Source organism: Trichomycterus rosablanca, chromosome 1 (assembly GCF_030014385.1).
Source record: "Trichomycterus rosablanca isolate fTriRos1 chromosome 1, fTriRos1.hap1, whole genome shotgun sequence".
NCBI classification, from domain to species: domain Eukaryota; kingdom Metazoa; phylum Chordata; class Actinopteri; order Siluriformes; family Trichomycteridae; genus Trichomycterus; species Trichomycterus rosablanca.
The window spans coordinates 3,192,043-3,211,556 of NC_085988.1; the positions used below are offsets into that span (position 1 = coordinate 3,192,043).

Sequence of the window (19,514 nt, forward strand, 5' to 3'; positions counted from 1 at the left end):
ACCCTATATAACCCTATATAGATAATCCTATATAACCCTATATAGATAACAAATATAGATAACGCTTTATAGATAACCCTATATAATCCCATATAGATAACCCTATACAGTGTATCACAAAAGTGAGTACACCCCTCACATTTCTGCAAATATTTCATTATATCTTTTCATGGGACAACACTATAGACATGAAACTTGGCTATGTGTACAGCTTGTATAGCAGTGTAGATTTACTGTCTTCTGAAAATAACTCAACACACAGCCATTAATGTCTAAATAGCTGGCAACATAAGTGAGTACACCCCACAGTGAACATGTCCAAATTGTGCCCAAATGTGTCGTTGTCCCTCCCTGGTGTCGTGTGTCAAGGTCCCAGGTGTAAATGGGGAGCAGGGCTGTTAAATTTGGTGTTTTGGGTACAATTCTCTCATACTGGCCACTGGATATACAACATGGCACCTCATGGCAAAGAACTCTCTGAGGATGTGAGAAATAGAATTGTTGCTCTCCACAAAGATGGCCTGGGCTATAAGAAGATTGCTAACACTCTGAAACTGAGCTACAGCATGGTGGCCAAGGTCATACAGCGGTTTTCCAGGACAGGTTCCACTCGGAACAGGCTTCGCCAGGGTCGACCAAAGAAGTTGAGTCCACGTGTTCGGCGTCATATCCAGAGGTTGGCTTTAAAAAATAGACACATGAGTGCCGCCAGCATTGCTGCAGAGGTTGAAGACGTGGGAGGTCAGCCTGTCAGTGCTCAGACCATACGCCGCACACTGCATCAACTCGGTCTGCATGGTCGTCATCCCAGAAGGAAGCTGATGCACAAGAAAGCCAGCAAACAGTTTGCTGAAGACAAGCAGTCCAAGAACATGGATTACTGGAATGCCCTGTGGTCTGACGAGACCAAGATAAACTTGTTTGGCTCAGATGGTGTCCAGCATGTGTGGCGGCGCCCTGGTGAGAAGTACCAAGACAACTGTATCTTGCCTACAGTCAAGCATGGTGGTGGTAGCATCATGGTCTTGGGCTGCATGAGTGTTGCTGGCACTGGGGAGCTGCAGTTCATTGAGGGAAACATGAATTCCAACATGTACTGTGACATTCTGAAACAGAGCATGATCCCCTCCCTTCGAAAACTGGGCCTCATGGCAGTTTTCCAACAGGATAACGACCCCAAACACAACCTCCAAGATGACAACTGCCTTGCTGAGGAAGCTGAAGGTAAAGGTGATGGACTAAACCCAATTGAGCACCTGTGGCGCATCCTCAAGTGGAAGGTGGAGGAGTTCAAGGTGTCTAACATCCACCAGCTCCGTGATGTCATCATGGAGGAGTGGAAGAGGATTCCAGTAGCAACCTGTGCAGCTCTGGTGAATTCCATGCCCAGGAGGGTTAAGGCAGTGCTGGATAATAATGGTGGTCACACAAAATATTGACACTTTGGGCACAATTTGGACATGTTCACTGTGGGGTGTACTCACTTATGTTGCAGCTATTTAGACATTAATGACTGTGTGTTGAGTTATTTTCAGAAGACAGTAAATCTACACTGCTATACAAGCTGTACACTGACTACTCTAAGTTATATCCAAGTTTTATTTCTATAGTGTTGTCCCATGAAAAGATATAATAAAATATTTGCAGAAATGTGAGGGGTGTACTTACTTTTGTGATACACTGTATATATAATCCTATATAGACAACCCTATATAACCCTATATATATAACCCTATATAGATAACCCTATATATATAACCCTATATAGCTCCACTACTACTAATAAAGATTTGTACTGTGTTGAACACTTTATGTGAGCAGGAAATTAATAATATCAGGATGAGTTACTTTAGCACAGGATCTCAGTTTGGGTGAAAATGTTTTTCATTTTTAACATTTACTAAGAATGTTTATTCATATAAATATATATTTTTATTTTCTGCTTCAGAAATGAAGAACGATTCCTCCTGCTCCTCGTGTCCACTTTCCTGTACAGCCCAAAATCACCTCCACAATCACATCAAGAGCTGCAGTGATGATAAATATGATACGCTGGTGAAATCTGAGACTGAACATGAGGATCTGACGCCCACCAGAAGCTCCAGTAATCAGCAAACGTCCTCTGATCCTGTCAGCATTAACACGTCTCACCAGGGGAAACAGCAAGAAGGAAACATCTGCTCACATTGTGGGAAGAGCTTTAGGTTCCAGCGTGGTCTCAGAATCCACCGGCGCATTCACACTGGAGAGAAACCATATCCGTGCTCACAGTGTGGGAAGAGATTTAATCAAAACAGTCATCTTAAACGACACCAGCGCATTCACACTGGAGAGAAACCTTATCAGTGCTCACAGTGTGGGAAGAGTTTTAATAAACAGAGTCATCTTAAACGACACCTGCGCATTCACACTGGAGAGAAACCGTATCAGTGCGCACAGTGTGGGAAGAGTTTTAATCAACAGAATGTTCTCAATATACACCAGCGCATTCACACTGGAGAGAAACCGTATGGGTGCTCTCAGTGTGGGAAGAGATTTAATCACCCGAGTGATCTTAAATTACATCAGCGCATTCACACTGGAGAGAAACCGTATCAGTGCTCACACTGTGGGAAGAGTTTTATTACACAAAGTCATCTCAAAACCCACCAGCGCATTCACACTGGAGAGAAACCGTATCAGTGCTCACAGTGTGGGAAGAGGTTTAATACACAGTATGATCTCAAAAATCACCAGCACATTCACACAGGAGAAAGACCGTATGAGTGCTCACAGTGTGGAAAGAGATTTAATCACCCGAGTGATCTTAAACAACACCAGCGCATTCACACTGGAGAGAAACCATATCAGTGCTCACAGTGTGGAAAGAGTTTTACTAAACAGAATGTTCTCAAAAGTCACCAGCGTATTCACACTGGAGAGAAACCGTATCAGTGCTCACACTGTGGGAAGAGTTTTAATCAACAGAGTGCTCTCAAGACACACCAGCGCATTCACACTGGAGAGAAACCATATCAGTGCTCACAGTGTGGGAATAGTTTTAATACACTGAGTCATCTCAAAACCCACCAGCGCATTCACACTGGAGAGAAACCGTGTCAGTGTTCACAGTGTGGGAGGAGTTTTAATCAACAGAGCGCTTTCAAAATACACCAGCGCACTCACACTGGTGAGAAACCGTATCAGTGCTCACAGTGTGGGAAGAGTTTTAATACACTGAGTCATCTCAAAATCCACCAGCGCATTCACACCGGAGAGAAACCTTATCAGTGTTCACAGTGTGGGAAGAGCTTCAATCAACAGAGTCATCTTAAACAACACCAGCGCATTCACACTGGAGAGAAACCGTATCAGTGCTCACAGTGTGGGAACTGCTTTGCTCATTTAACAGCATTTAAGAAACACAAGTGTGACACATTCAGTTCTACCACTTAAACGAACGGTTTGTTTTTTAATACCACATTCCTAGAGCAAGTGTTCCTGTTAATGTAGCAGCAACTGTAATGTTTAGCATGTTTCTTTTAATAAATGAACCCACAGTCACTGCAGTCGGGTGGCACAATGGCTTCAATCATGGACTTCAGTGAGCTTGTTGGTGAATGGAGGTGCTGAGGAGGTTTTGGGTAGATCTGGTGTTCAGGACCGGAATAAGGAAGGACAGACTACTTGACTAGTGAGGCCAGGTATGGTGTAGGACTTCTAAAATCCAGGAGAGGGAGTTGGAGGCGGCAGAGATGAAGATGCTGCAACTCTCGGAATGCCAAGGATGGACAGGATTAAGAAGGAGTTCATTAGAGGTACAGCGCAGGTAGGATATTTCAGAGACAAAGTTAGTAAGGTGAGTTTGAGATGGTTTAAGGATGTTCAATATGGGGTCATATGGGGTGAAGAGTTCTGAGCATGAAGCCACCAGGCGGGATTATGAGAAAAACGCCAAAGAAGAGGTTTTTGGATGTGGTGAGGGAGGACATGGTCTTGAACATCCTCCTCTAAGTGCATTTCAGAAATGACGTCCTTATATTTGTCACAACTGAAGAGACTCTATATGACAGACAACAAGCTTCAGTCAAAGGGTGTGTTCGAAAACCTAGGGAGCTGCCTTGCTGTCTTACTGTCTACATAGGCAGCTGACTTAGTAGAGAGGATTCTAATAAGTTAGTGACTTAAAAGGCAGGTTATTCGAACGCACTACTTAGATAGCGATTCCATCGGGTTTAGCATTTCGCGTTTAGCATTTAGCATCTCGCCATTAAAACCAATAAACTGAGGTAGCACAGCACGCTAACGTTAATAACATTTCCCTTCATGTACCGATAACGGTTAAATTTCCTGACAAGCCCGAACTTGCAAATAAAAACACTCGGTACAAGTTTATACAAGTTAAAAATCAGTAATATTTTATTTACGTTTGAAAATAATTCCATTAGTTTCTCCGCCCCATCAGCCATGAATGCTGGGATTGTCTTGATCACTAAGGCAGCGTTCGATGCTCACTCGTTCTTGAGCCAAAATAACATTGAAATAATAAGATGCCTCAGAAGTGTGGATTTTAAGGCATCTAGGATTTCGAACAGCCTCCTTCTCGGGAGCGCGCACAGAATGACGTAAAATGCTGCCTATGTAGACAGCACACTAGCTTTTCGAACACACCCAAAGTGTCAAAGCTGCGGCTACTTTTTTGCGTATTAGCATCTGAGTTCAGGATTGTCACTGTAGCTAAATGAAAACCATTATTAGTTATCTGCCATCATATCTGAGGTAAATGTTAATGTTCTCAATATGACTGACCACACTGAATTGTGTTAGCATACATGCTATGTCTAAATTCTGTCATTGTAGCTCAATAAAAACCATTATTAGTTATCTGTCATTATATCTGAGGTAAATGTTACTAGTGTGACTGACCACACTGAATTGTGTTAGCATACATGCTAAGTTCAAATTCTGTCATTGTAGCTCAATAAAAACCATTATTAGTTATCTGTCATTATATCTGAGGTAAATGTTAATGTTACTAGTGTGACTGACCACACTGAATTGTGTTAGCATACATGCTAAGTCTAAATTCTGTCATTGTAGCTCAATAAAAACCATTATTAGTTATCTGATATCATATCTGAGGTAAATGTTAATGCTCTGAATATGACTGATGTTAGGATTATCGGAACATAATAAAACGTAAATTCAATGTGAGAAGTTGTACGGCATTTCCCCACGTGGCTCTTTGTCTGGTAGGTGCATTCAAAATGGCGCCTACCGTGATCCCTTGTTAGGGACCCTCCAGATGTCTGCCGTAGGGGGGGGAGGGGCGGAGCCCTGGGCTTTTTTTAGCACATTTCATTGGCTCCACCAGCAGTGAAGGAGGAGGAGCCTAGCTTAGTTTAAAAAACCCCGCGCTCAGACGCAAGTCTCTCTTTTTGGCTGGCGATCATCTGGATTGCAGGAGAAAAGGAGCGCCGATCGGCTTAGCTCTGACATATATTCACAGATCATTTCTTACACTTAATAAAGTGTTTTTGAAGAGTACTCTCTGGATTCTCCGACTGCTTCTTCAAGGCCTCTCGACAAAAAGATTCGTCGTAACAGATGGTAGCAGAGGATGGTTCGAAGAGGCCTGAAATAGCATCAAATTGATTTAGCTGACTGAGCTAAGACCTGGATTCTGGAAATCTTTTGTACTCACTACAAGGCGCGCCTACACAAGGTAAACAGACGTTCTCTGTATAGATTAGCTGCACTTATTATTTAGCGTAGTGAGTGTGAAATTGAATCTGAGAATCCGTAAGTGTCTGATTAAATTACTAAAGTATCATTAGATAGTTTAAAACTGTGAATATATGCTGGAGCTAAAAATGTATGTTTCCTGATTGCTGAGTTTGAACCAGACCGGTCTAAATAAACTGTACAGGGCGCCATTGTGTTCGGCTGGGTCGGAGCCCGGGGCACTATCGGAGTGGAAGGAAAGTCTGACTGTTTTGGTAGCGGGACTCACCTAATTCGATTGTTCTAAATTCTAACGAATCTGTCTGTTTTGGTAGCGGGATTCGATTTATAAGATTGTTCTAAATCAGGGGTCTCAAACTCAATTTATCTGGGGGCCGCTGGAGGTAGAGTCTAGGAGCGGCTGGGCCGCATCAAGTATTCCACAAAAAAAGGGTTTCAGGTATTCCAAACAAAAGTACAACTGATCCAAACTTCTCAATCTTTATTAATAACAGTTCAGAACATGAACAATTCTTCAGAACATAAGCCTCTTTTACCTACTCTTTGCTGCCAGAAACCTAAAGATCCAGCTCCCTTCAAAGATCCATTATTCCCAGAATTGTCTTACATCTTGAAGGTTTTCTTTGGGTCATTTAGTGAAAGTCACAACACCTGAAACCGTGACTTGTTTTGAGTTATGAGATCTGCAGTAGGATGTTGTTTGGTATTTGTATTTGTATAAAGAAGGCTGGTCTATAGAATCCACAATTAATGCCAGCTTCAGTGGTTATACAGTTTGAAAATGTTTTATGGGATGTTCTGTACTAAAATAACACATTACATTCCTAAAAGCTTTAAATGTTCTATCAACATGTTTTTTCTATTATATTTCAATTATTAACAACTATTGTGAGATTTATATCCACTTGTCCTGTTTGCATTACACAGGAGAGACCCCCCCCTGCTGTTAAGAATTTTTTTTTACTAACACAAGTAACGAAGTAACGTTTACTCTGAGTACGTTTTAAATGAGTTTTCTTTTTTACTTGAGTAGGTTTTTAGACTAGTAATTTTACTCGTATTTCAGTAAAAATTATTTAAAGTAGTAGTACTTTTACTTGAGTACAATATTTTAGTACTCTTTCCACCTCTGCCCAGTACCTGAGTGTTTGGGATATTATTCAGAAAGCCCTTTCTATATATTCTGAGAGGAATTTGAAAATGCGTTTTTCTTATCATTATTAAATTTATCTCTCAGGTGTTTATACATTTCACATTCATAAATAAAGTGATCTAGTTTTTTTATTCTTTTTGTTTACATCCTACACATCCTTCTGCTCTACCAAATCTCTCTGCCACTGAGCTAACTCTGGTGTCCATGTTACTTCACCTCTCTTAATTCTTAATATCAAGTGCATTGTCTGTTTTATATATTTTAAATTCTTGCTCTTGTTGATTAAATTGTTCTTGGTAAATTTGTTTTATTTTGCGATCGCACCTTTCTGTCCTCTGTATCTTGCACTGGCTGACAGGATATATTTTCCTTCCACTTGGTGTCGCTCTCAATCACGTTTCAGCCAAGTGACGTTGCTAATACGTTGCTAAGTGAAAAAATAATGAGTTGCGCAACCGCGCAGGCCGCACTAACAATGAACTTTGACGTTAAGTCGGGGGCCACAAAATATCGGCCTGCGGGCCGCAACTGGCCCGCGGGCCGCGAGTTTAAGACCCCTGTTCTAAATTCTAACGAATCTGTCTGTTTTGGTAGCGGGATTCGATTAATTTGATTGTTACAAATCTTAAAAGAATCTGTCTGTTTTGGTAGCGGGATTCGATTAATAAGATTGTTCTAAATTCTAACCAATCTGTCTGTTTTGGTAGCGGGATTCGATTAATTCGATTGTTCTACATTTTAACGAGCCTGTCTGTTTTGGTAGCGGGGCTCGATTAATTTGCTTGTTCTAAATTTTAACGAGCCTGTCTGTTTTGGTAGCGGGGCTCGATTAATTAGCTTGTTCTAAATTTTAACGAGCCTGTTTGTTTTGGTAGCGGGGCCCGATTAATTTGATTATTCTAAATTGTAAATTCGGTTCGAAAATAGTACATCAGGAGTTTTGTTTGTCAGTAAATCTCTGTGTATATTTGTCTGCGAACCGCGGGTGAAACCGTGTGTGTGCTTTGTGTTATTTTGGTCTGACGGCCATCTTGTCTGTGTGTTATCTTTTGTTTGTCGGCCATCTTGCCCACGTGTTGTTTTCTTTTGTTCGTCGGCGCCATTTTGGCTCTGGATGCGCAGCGTGTTTTCTTTTGTTCGTCGGCGCCATTTTGGCTCTGGATGCGCAGCGTGTTTTCTTTTGTTCGTCGGCGCCATTTTGGCTCTGGATGCGCAGCGTGTTTTCTTTTGTTCGTCGACCATTTTGGCTCTATGTGCGCAGCTTGCCGTATCTCTTGTCCATCGGCTATTTTGTCTTCGTATGCCTGGGGTGTGTAAGTTGTTGTAGATAATTTTATAATTTAATTTAATTTTATAATCTTAAGATAACTATGAGTTGAGACGAAGTATATGATATGGTACCTTATTAAGTGTTTTAAGGTGGGTGGCGTCTGGAAGAATCCATTGACTTGCAAGCCCTGGCATATTGTATCCGAACAATAGGTTTTAATTCTTAAACTAGGAAGGGGGGGCACTTAGAGTAGAATTCATCCATTTGTGAAAAGTATTATCCCTCACAACTGAAAAGAGTAAAACATTTTCACAAATAATTAAGGAAAATCTCCTTAATCAGGGTTGTTATAGTGAATAGGGGCCAGTGATAGTTCAGTGGTTAAGGTACTGGGCTAGTAAGCAGAAGGTTGCCGGTTCAAGCCCCGCCACCACCAAGTTGCCACTGTTGGGTCCCTGAGCAAGGCCCTTAACCCTCAATTGCTCATCGTGTTCAGGTCATTGTGTAAGTCGCTTTGGATGAAAGCGTCTGATAAATGCTGAAAATGTAATGTAAATGAATAAGATTAAAATTATTTGAGAGTAACACAGTGCTTGTTGATTGTGATAAGAGATTTGCTGGGTGTGTTGGTGCATGTATTGTTGAGAGATTGTTCTATTGTTTCTTTGTTCTAATGTGTGGGGGTTGTGAAGTTAGGAACACATGTCTACGTGATCCAAAAGTTTAAGGCCTCCATTGTAGTGTTGATGTTAAACTTTAGAAATACTGTATGTGCTCCCCTCTGTAGTTGATAGTGAATTGGAGGAATCCCACTGGGGGCCCTGGACGACCCTCAAGGGGCGGAGCTAAAGTGACATCACGAGTGACTGACATTATCTGCGACTCCCCATTTCTGAGTAAGACCAGTTCTTCCCCAGGTGAATAACTTGGTGTGTGTTGCCTTTTAGCTTGACACTTTATCCAGTCCATCACACTTGTGATTGACTTTGACGGCTCAGGTCTTTGATAGCAATATATACAGTAAACTTAACCTAAAATGGGAGATCTAACAGCAAGACAATTGCAGCAGGTAGTTATCAATAGGATCAAAGACACCACACCAGCAAAAGGTAGAGACAAGGAAGGTGAGAAATATAAAAAAATTATTTCATAAATGGGTAACTAGGGGATTGTATCCTGTTTCAAGTGAGCCTGTTCCTCCAGCTGCAAAGAGATTACAAATCTTGGAACACCAGCAGGGAGAAGTTGGGGCACAGCAGGAGAAATTAGATCGAGGAGGGCTACTGAAGTCTTTAGCCTACAGAAGACAGCTGACAAAGCTGCAGGACCAACTAGTTAGAACTAAGGTGGCTTTGCAACATATGAAAGTTGTAATAAGCAAGGCAGATAGAGAAATGAGCAAAGGACTTGTGACTCCAGACGTTGACGCACCTCAGCCTAAATTACCAGTCCCTGATCCATCAGTTTTGAATTCTGGTGCAGTACCCCTACCTAAGGCCCCTCCTCCATATGAAAATGTAAGTAATATGTTAAAAGTTCTCCAGCAGATGTCGCTAAGAGATGAGGAGCATTCAGATCCTACTAAGCAGGTAACTACACCTAAGGAGTTGCACCACCACAATGACCCTAACATGTGTACACATTCCACTGAACCACCCACCCAGTCTACTACAATACTCAGACATGATGTTGCTCCACCCACACATCACCGTCCGGAAGCCCAAGGGACTACTATGGTAGTGACCGGAGGGCAGTTAAATGTACACTTGGCCATGTTGGACGCCTTAAACGCCGAGATGGCTAACCTAAGACAGAAACAGAAACAAACCTCAGATAGAATGGCTGATTTACAACAGTCACCAGCTGGCACTAGACAACAGAGACCTGAAAGTAACACTGTAAGATTTCCCGAACAGGTACCTACACACTCACCTCAAGGTAACCGTAGTGATTGTGGTGAATCAGAACAAGAAAGGGTATGCTCTGACCAGACCAGATCCTCTTTCCAAGCTCTCCCGACTCTGGATGTCTCTGAAAAAGAGGGCATTGCAAATGCTGTTATTTTTCAGAGAGGGGGGAGGAATGAGGAAAGACAAATTCTCCAATACCATAGCTCAAAATTGGATCCTGTAGTACAGGGACAACCACAATGCACTAAACATTTGGCAGCATTAGCCACAGCAGTGGACAAAACAGCCCACATTGTTATGTGTCATCCTTTGGTAATCAACACATCGCATGGGGTGGTAGCATTCTTGACCTCAGCTGCGTTTACACTATCTAATGCTAGGCGTTCAAAGATTAGTGACGCCCTGCTTCAGCCAAGCATCACCTTTGCACCTGCAAAAACTGTTAATATGACCAGCACACTTCCTGGCAGAGTAGACGATGAAGAGGTAGACAATTACATGGAAGCTTTAACTAAGTTTGTTATCAGTATCTCTCTCCGATAAACAGGGGACATTTTTCAGAAGGATGGTGTAAGGAAACCATTATCCTGGATAGTGATGGGAATTATACAGGCAGCCAGCTGAATGCACAAAAATTCAGTAGGGCAGATTTAGTATGGTTGTGTGGAGATATGAGAATCCGGCGAAGGTTGCATGGGAATTGGTCTGGGGAGTGTGCGTTGGTCTTTCTGATTATGCCTTTCAGGATTTACAAGCAGCACGGAGTGGAGGATGCCGCGGACGTCCTGACCAATCACCACAGCCATCGAAGAGACACCCGAGAGGTCAAACCTGGCGGATCCTTCGACAAGACCGTGTGGATTGATGGTATAGGAGTCCCAAGGGGGGTCCCAGACGAATTTAAGGCTAGGAACCAGATTGCTGCAGGGTTTGAAAGTGTACTCTTTTGGTGGGTAACTATCAATAAGAATGTAGACTGGATAAACTATCTCTATTACAATCAGCGGAGATTTGTTAATTTCAGTGTTCAGGCCATTGAGGGACTGAGAGACCAGCTAGACCAGACTTCACTTATGACCATACAGAATAGAATGGCATTAGACATGTTATTAGCAGAGAAAGGTGGAGTTTGCCAGATTGTGGGTTCATCGTGTTGCACCTTCATCCCTAATAATACTGCACCCGATGGTAGTGTGACACGAGCTTTGGAAGGATTGAGGGATTTGTCACGAGAATGGAAGGAAAATTCAGGGATAGACAATGAATGGGTCAAGTGGCTAGAAAAGATGTTTGGACCATGGAAGGGAGCTATTACGAGTTTGGTGATGTCAGTGTGTGTGGGATTGGCAATTTTAGTGGTATGTTGTTGTTGTGGTGTCCCGTGTATCAGGGTATTAATAGAGAAATTTGTAGTAGAAGTAGTGAGTAGAGGAAGTAGAGGGGGGCAGGATCCACCAGTTATCCAGATGGTGTTGGCAGACTTGTCTAAGTATCATATAGATGATGAGGTGGAGGATACCCTTGAAGGTGGGCCGGAAGACCCACTTCGAGCAGCATAAGTGCTACTAACTCTGCTTAATTAAAGGTAAAACCGACCAGACAAGAGGAGAGAGGACCAGCACTACTGATCATACACCGTGATGAAGGAAGGAGACTTGGAAGGACTGGCAGAGGCAGACTCTGTGGGGACTGGAAGACCCACTCCAAGGGACAGAAGTGCCACCAACTGGACCTGCCTACAGGGAACAAAACACAGCAGAAAGCCCGACAAAACCGACTATGTGGAAGAAGAGTCCAGTGGAGTCAACGGAACGGAACAAGAAGATGAGGAAGGATTTAGTTAGACTAGGAGAGAAAAACATAAACATATAGTTCGCAGACACATAGACCATCTTTGAAAACACTAGTTAAGTGCAACACACATAGTTTAGCTACAAAACGCAAGGGGTTAGTTCAGGATTATTTACGATGTATATATGTTTGGTACTCTGCTATTTTTAGGAAGGATATTCTCTGTTTTTCATCGGATAAATGTTTGTGCCGCTGCGGAAACAGGTAAGACCGACAGGGGAGAATCCATGAGACAGTAGAAGCCATGCAGAGAAACAGGAGCTATGGGCCCCTTCTGAATATCTGCAGCTCCGTCCGGTGGAGGGCAACCTGAGCGGACTTCCTGTAGAAGCTACGCACCCATTGTTTTTATTTTTCTTCTCGCTTTTGATTTCCTATTTTTAAATTGCTTTATTTTGTTTTCCTATTCTTAGTTTATTTTATTTATTATTTTTTGTTTGTTTGTTTGGTTTAGGGGTAGGAGCTGTTGCGATAGGTACGGTTCCTTTAATTTGACTGGCAGCCTTTTTATTTTTAGATACCTTTTATTGTAAGAATTCAGCCCAGTGGCCATGTAAGTCAGAAGGGGTTAAATTGGGGGGTTGCTGACGGCTATCCTTTTCTCCTGGAATCTAGAAACACCTAACCTAAAGTTAAAAGTTAATGTGAAAGCATTAAGATGCTTTCAAGGGGGGCTGTTAGGATTTTCGGAACATAATAAAACGTAAATTCAATGAGAAGTTGTACGGCATTTCCCCACGTGGCTCTTTGTCTGGTAGGTGCATTCAAAATGGCGCCTACCGTGATCCCTTGTTAGGGACCCTCCAGATGTCTGCCGTAGGGGGAGGGAGGGGCGGAGCCCTGGGCTTTTTTTTAGCACATTTCATTGGCTCCACCAGCAGTGAAGGAGGAGGAGCCTAGCTTAGTTTAAAAAACCCCGCGCTCAGACGTAAGTCTCTCTTTTTGGCTGGCGATCATCTGGATTGCAGGAGAAAAGGAGCGCCGATCGGCTTAGCTCTGACATATATTCACAGATCATTTCTTACACTTAATAAAGTGTTTTTGAAGAGTACTTTCTGGATTCTCCGACTGCTTCTTCAAGGCCTCTCGACAAAAAGATTCGTCGTAACACTGACCACAATGAATTGTGTTAACATACATGCTAAGTCTAAATTCTGTCATTGTAGCTCAATAAAAACCATTATTAGTTATCTGTCATTATATCTGAGGTAAATGTTAATGTTACTAGTGTGACTGACCACACTGAATTGTGTTAGCATACATGCTAAGTCTAAATTCTGTCATTGTAGCTCAATAAAAACCATTATTAGTTATCTGATATCATATCTGAGGTCAATGTTAATGTTCTCAATATGACTGACCACACTGCATTGTGATAGCATACATGCTAAGTCTAAATTCTGTCATTGTAGCTAAATAAAAACCATTATAAAACGGATAGTTCCGGTCCTAAAATCTGATTGGCTTAGCCGCGTTCAAAGCCGTTGTAAAATTCCAGATAAACGCACACCTATCACCACCTTACATCATTCCATATTAATACGCCACTAAAGAGAAAAAGTGAATGTTATGTTCGCCCTCATGTTGCCTAGCAACACTGTTAACGGACTACGTGATTTCGCGGAAGAATGCTTTTTTTGTGTTTTTGTAAATAAAAACATTTATAAATTGAACATTGTTGTATTTTATTATACTTTATGTTGACCGCCGTTTTATAAAAGCAATAAGCCACGAGAGACAACATCCTTCCCCGTGATAAAATCGCAGTAACGCACGGTCTCTCGTGGCTTATTGCTTTATTATAAACCATTATATATCAGCCATGTTTCAGCAGCTTTTAACTCATGGAACACCAGTTTTTTGGTGGTTGCCCTGACGAAATGTTCTGTCAGCAGAAGGAAACAGTTTGACCTTTAAAAAGAGACCACTGTTCCATACACTTTTTAATGGATACTCTAAAACTAGTCCTATTTATATTAACACAAAGAAGTCAGCAGCCTTGGGCTATAAGTTTTGGCATAGGCTCACAGTTCTCACACAGACACCATCTATATAAACTTGCTTCATTCACGTAATGAACTGAAAGTTTTACTCTTACTGTCAGTGTTTGATGACTCAAGATGTTGAGGACCCCCCCCCCTTCCTTCTCATATTCAGCAAATGACACTGGAGTAAAAGATCTGAGCAGCAAGAAAAAGAACTTGATGTTCTAACAAATGATGGAGAATGTTCAGTGTCACTGCAGTGCTGAGAGTGCCTAAATAATACCGGCTCTGTGGGGGTCCTGACCATTGAAGAACAGCATGAAAGGAGCTAACAAAGCCTGTAGAGAAACAGAAAAAAAAAACTGCATTGATCTTTAATTGATTTGCATGTTTGATATGATGTTTCATATCTGTCTCGGGTATTCCTGTGATCTACGGCTCGGTCCCTGGGCCTAGGAGCTACCTATCGATGTTCCAGCGAGGAGTGGACTTTAGTGTTTTAAGTGAGGTCCCACGATCCAAGGTCTTGCCCACTTTTGTTCAGACCTCATCTGCTCAATGTCGTCAGCTAAACCTGGCCCTGTTCAACTGCCGCTCCATGTCTGATAAAGCCGCCCTCCTTAACGACCTTATCGGACATCATCACCTGGACCTGCTCTTCCTGACTGAAACCTGGCAATCACAAGGCGATTTCTTTCATCTAAACGCGGCCAACCCACCTGGCTTTAAATATCTTTGTGCACCTAGGCTGAGTGGTCGTGGTGGGGGTCTAGCCGTCTTTTTTAGCAGTAAACTAAAAATAACTATGTGTAAGATGCAGGAAACTGCTCACTTTGAGTACATGGCTCTCAGGATCATGGGCCCTTGTCCAACTGTTGTGTTGTTAGTTTACCGACCTCCTAGCAGTTCCATCTCCGATTTCTTACTTGAACTTGGTGAGGTCCTAACCACTGTCAGTTCTCTGTCAAAGTCATTGGTCGTCCTTGGTGACTTTAATATTCATATTGACTCTATTTCTCCTGGTTCTACTGGTTTTTTGTCACTCTTAAACTGCTTTGACTTGTATCAACATGTGGATTTTTCAACTCATAAACATGGTCACATTTTAGACCTGATCTGCTCCTCAGCGGGAACTATCACTGGATCATCTGGTCAGATATAAAGAGGCTTTAAACAATGCTCGCACTACCTACTACACTTCTACAATTACAAAGGCAGGCCTGGATCCCAAGCGACTCTTTACTACTGTGAATAAACTTTTGCGTCCCCCCTCAGACTCCCTGGCTCCATCATCGGATTTATGTAATGCATTTCTTAACTTTTTCAGGGACAAAGTGTCCAACATTTACCAGGAAATACTGAATGATCAGACATGTAAATCACTGCTGTCATCTCCAATCTCTTTCGGTACTTCCTCTTCCCTACACACTTTCTCGTCTTTTGCATCTGTTAATCCTGTTTGCGTCACTAGAATTATAACAGGCTCCAAGACCACTACCTCACTCCTTGATCCTGCCCCTACAGTTCTTCTCAAGCAAGTTATTTCTTCTCTTTTGCCCTCTATTTGTCACCTCGTCAACCTTTCTCTCGAATCTGGTCATGTTCCGGTAGCTCTGAAAACTTCTGTTGTTACTCCCATCATTAAAAAACCTGATTTAGATAGCTCCATATTAAGTAACTACAGACCAATATCTAATCTGGAAAATTCTGGAACGTGTCGTGGCATCCCAGCTACTAGACTACATGAATTCTAACAATCTCTTTGACACCTTTCAATCTGGTTTTCGTGCCCGTCATAGCACAGAGACTGCACTTTTGTGTGTACTTAACGACCTTCTTCTTTCCTCTGACAAAGGTTTTGCTTCTATCCTTTTACTCCTTGATCTTACTGCTGCTTTTGACACGGTTAACCATGAAATTCTCATAACCCGGCTCTCTGACATTGGTTTTTCCGGCATAGTTTTGACTTGGTTTAAATCTTATCTATCTGATAGGCATCACTTTGTTGGCATAGGTAAACACACATCTGACGTTGCTCCTGTTAAGCAGGGTGTCCCCCAGGGCTCAGTATTGGGACCGTTGCTGTTTCTTATTTACATCCTGCCCCTTGGTGATATTTTCCGTCACCATGGGTTACATTTTCACTGCTACGCTGACGACACCCAGGTTTATCTAAACCTTATACCATCTGATCCTTTTCCACACTCATCCCTCACCGAGTGCATCTGTGATCTCAACTCATGGCTGTGTGCAAACTTTCTTCTATTGAATGCCCATAAGACGGAGTATCTCATTATTGGCTCCAAATTGGCTGTCTCTTCTCTCACTAATACATCCCTCACTATTGCTGGTATCGCTGTTCAGTCTTCTTCTAAGGCACGTAATCTCGGGGTGCTGCTCGACCCTCCCCTGTCACTGGAGCCACATATCAATTCATTGGCAAAGTCTGCCTTTTTCCAGCTTCGAAAGGTCACCCGTTTGCGTCCGTTCCTTTTGTTTAAAGCTGCCGAGACCCTGGTACATGCCTTTGTCACTTCCAAACTTGACTATTGCAATTCTCTCCTTTATGGACTTCCTTCAAAATCCCTCCGGCCCTTGCAGATTGCTCAGAATGCTGCTGCCCGAGTACTGACCCGGTCAAAAAAACATGAACATATCACCCCGGTACTTGAACAACTCCATTGGCTCCCTGTCAAAAAACGTATCCAATATAAAATTTTAGTGCTCGCTTTCAAGGCACTTCATGGTCTGGCTCCCTTGTATCTGGCTGATCTTTTACATCGCTATGTCCCTTCCCGCAGGCTAAGATCGTTTGATGCTGGTCTCCTTGTTATACCCAGGTTTAGGTTGACCACCATGGGTGGTAGATCATTTAGTGTTGCTGCCCCGACACTGTGGAACTCTCTTCCTCTCCCTCTTCGTCTTTCTTCCTCTCTTTCTGAGTTTAAATCTCTTCTTAAAACGTTCTTGTTTACTCAACACTTTCATTCTCATGTTTCTATTTGATTGTTGTTCTTGACTGTAATTACTATGTGAAGCGTCCTTGGGTATTATGAAAGGCGCTATATAAGTTGAATGTATTATTATTATTATTATTATATCAAATTTTTTGGTGTTTAGTTGTATTAACTGTCAAAAAGACATTCACACTCTGACGGTTAAACAGCACTGACATGAGCGGTAAATTAATTCTAGCATATACAGTGGGGCCAAAAAGTATTTAGTCAGCCACTGATTGTGCAGGTTCTCCTACTTAGAAAGATGAGAGAGGTCTGTAATTTTCATCATAGCTACACTTCAACTATGAGAGACAAAATGAGAAAAAAAAATCCAGGAAATCACACTGTAGGATGTTTAAAGAATTTATTTGTAAATTATGGTGGAAAATAAGTATTTGGTCAATAACAAACAAGCAAGATTTCTGGCTCTCACAGACCTGTAACTTCTTCTTTAGATTAGATTAGATTAGATTCAACTTTATTGTCATTGTGCAGAGTAAACAAGTACAGAGCCAACGAAATGCAGTAGCATCTAACCAGAAGTGCAAGATAGAGAATATATACATATAATACACAGATAAAGTGCAAAAGTGACCGGATAAGTGAAATAAGGAGACATATAAGAATATTAAGACTATTAAACAGAATATTAAGTCTATTAAACAGATAATGATGAATGTACAGTGAATAGACTAATATGTATTTACAGAGTAATGAAGGTGACTAAAGTGGCTACATAAATGGGTAATGAATGAAAATAAATAATGTGAAGTATATAAGTATAGCAGATATATACTGTATATACATTATTATTGTGCTGGTGTAAACAGTGCAATAGTGCCATGTGCAAATTTGCAAAATACTGATTGTATATACAGTCGAGATGGTGCATTTGTAAAAAGTACAGAGTTAAATGTGGTACAAAGTGCAGTGGTATTTTTACAATGGTGTGCTGGAGTTTAGCAGGGTTACAGCCTCAGGAAAAAAGCTCTTCCTAAGCCTGCTGGTATGAGAGCGGAGGCTCCTGTAATGCCTGGCAGATGGAAGTAAGGTGAAAAGTCCATGGTTAGGATGAGAAACGTCTTTGATAATGTTCCTTGCTCTGCCCACGCACCTTTTAGTGTAAATGTCCTGTATGGTGGGTAACTGGGTGCCGGTGATGCGTTGGGCGGTTTTAACCACCCGCTGGAGAGCTTTCCGGTCAGCTGCGGAGCAATTACCGTACCACACAGAGATGCAGTTTGTAAGAATGCTCTCAATGGTACAGCGATAAAAGTCCACGAGTATTCTGGGACACAAGTAGGCTTTTTTAAGTCTCCGAAGAAAGTAAAGGCGCAGTTGTGCCTTTCTGACCAGGACGGATGAGTTGAGGGACCAAGAGAGATTGTCGGAGATGTGGATGCCGAGGAATTTGAAGCTGGGCACCCGTCTCACCACAGCACCATTGATGCAGATAGGGGCATGTGCCTGACTTGCTGTTCTTCTAGTCCACATAATCTCTTTTGTTTTCCCTGTGTTAAGCTCCAGGTTGTTGTCCTCACACCATGCAGCCAGATGCTGAACCTCCTCCTTGTAGGCCGTTTTATCGTTGTCTTTGATTAGGCCTATCACCGTGGTGTCGTCCGCGAACTTGATTACAGAGTTGGAACCATAAACAGGGACACAGTCGTAGGTGAACAGGGAGTATAAGAGGGGACTCAGCATACAGCCTTGTGGCACGCCAGTGTTCAGGGTGATGGAGGCTGAGTGGAGGTTGCCTAACTTAACAGACTGGGGTCTATTAGTTAGAAAGTCCAGAATCCAGTTACAGAGTGACGTGCTGATGCCAAGCTGAGTGAGCTTCAAAATCAGCTTGGATGGAATCACCGTGTTAAATGCTGAACTGAAGTCAATGAAGAGCATTCTAACATAGGTGTTATGGCAGTCCAAGTGGGTCAGTGTAGTGTGGAGTGCAGTGGAGATAGCATCCTCTGTTGACCTGTTGTGACGATAGGCAAATTGGTGCTGATCTAATGTAGCTGGTAGACAGGCTTTCAGGTGAGAGAAGACTAGTCTTTCGAAGCACTTGCAGATGATGGGAGTGAGTGCAACAGGCCGGAAATCGTTCAGTGCTTGAATGTTTTGGTACTGGCACAATGGTGGCTGTCTTGAAACTTGTTGGAATCACAGCCTGGACCAGAGACAGATTGAAAATGTCAGTGAAGACCCCAGCAAACTGCTTAGCACAAGCTTTTAGCGCACGTCCAGGTACTCCATCAGGGCCAGCAGCCTTCCTAGCATTCACCTTGTTCAGCATGTGGTAGACATCCGTGGTAGAAAATGTGATTGGTTGCTCATCTGGAGAAAGATCTGTTTTGAAGGCAACCATGTTATTACCCCGATCAAAGCTAACGTAGAAGTTGTTAAGCTCATCGGGGAGTGAGTCATTGTCGGCATAGGGAGCGGTATTATGTGGTTTACAGTCTGTGATTGTTTGGATCCCTTGCCACATACATCGAGGGTCGGAGGAGTTGAAGTGGTCCTCAATCCGTTGTTTGTAGCTGTGTTTAGCCCTGGAGATGCCTTTCTTCAGACTGGCTCTGGCTGTGCTGTAGGCTGCTCGGTCTCCAGACCTGAAGGCTG

The 19,514-nt window shown here is 42.4% G+C and overlaps 1 pseudogene; it reads left to right on the top strand.

Moving 5' to 3' along the window:
- The window catches only part of LOC134316935 (uncharacterized), a 75,384-nt pseudogene that overhangs the window by 10,200 nt on the left and 45,670 nt on the right, over positions 1–19,514 (top strand).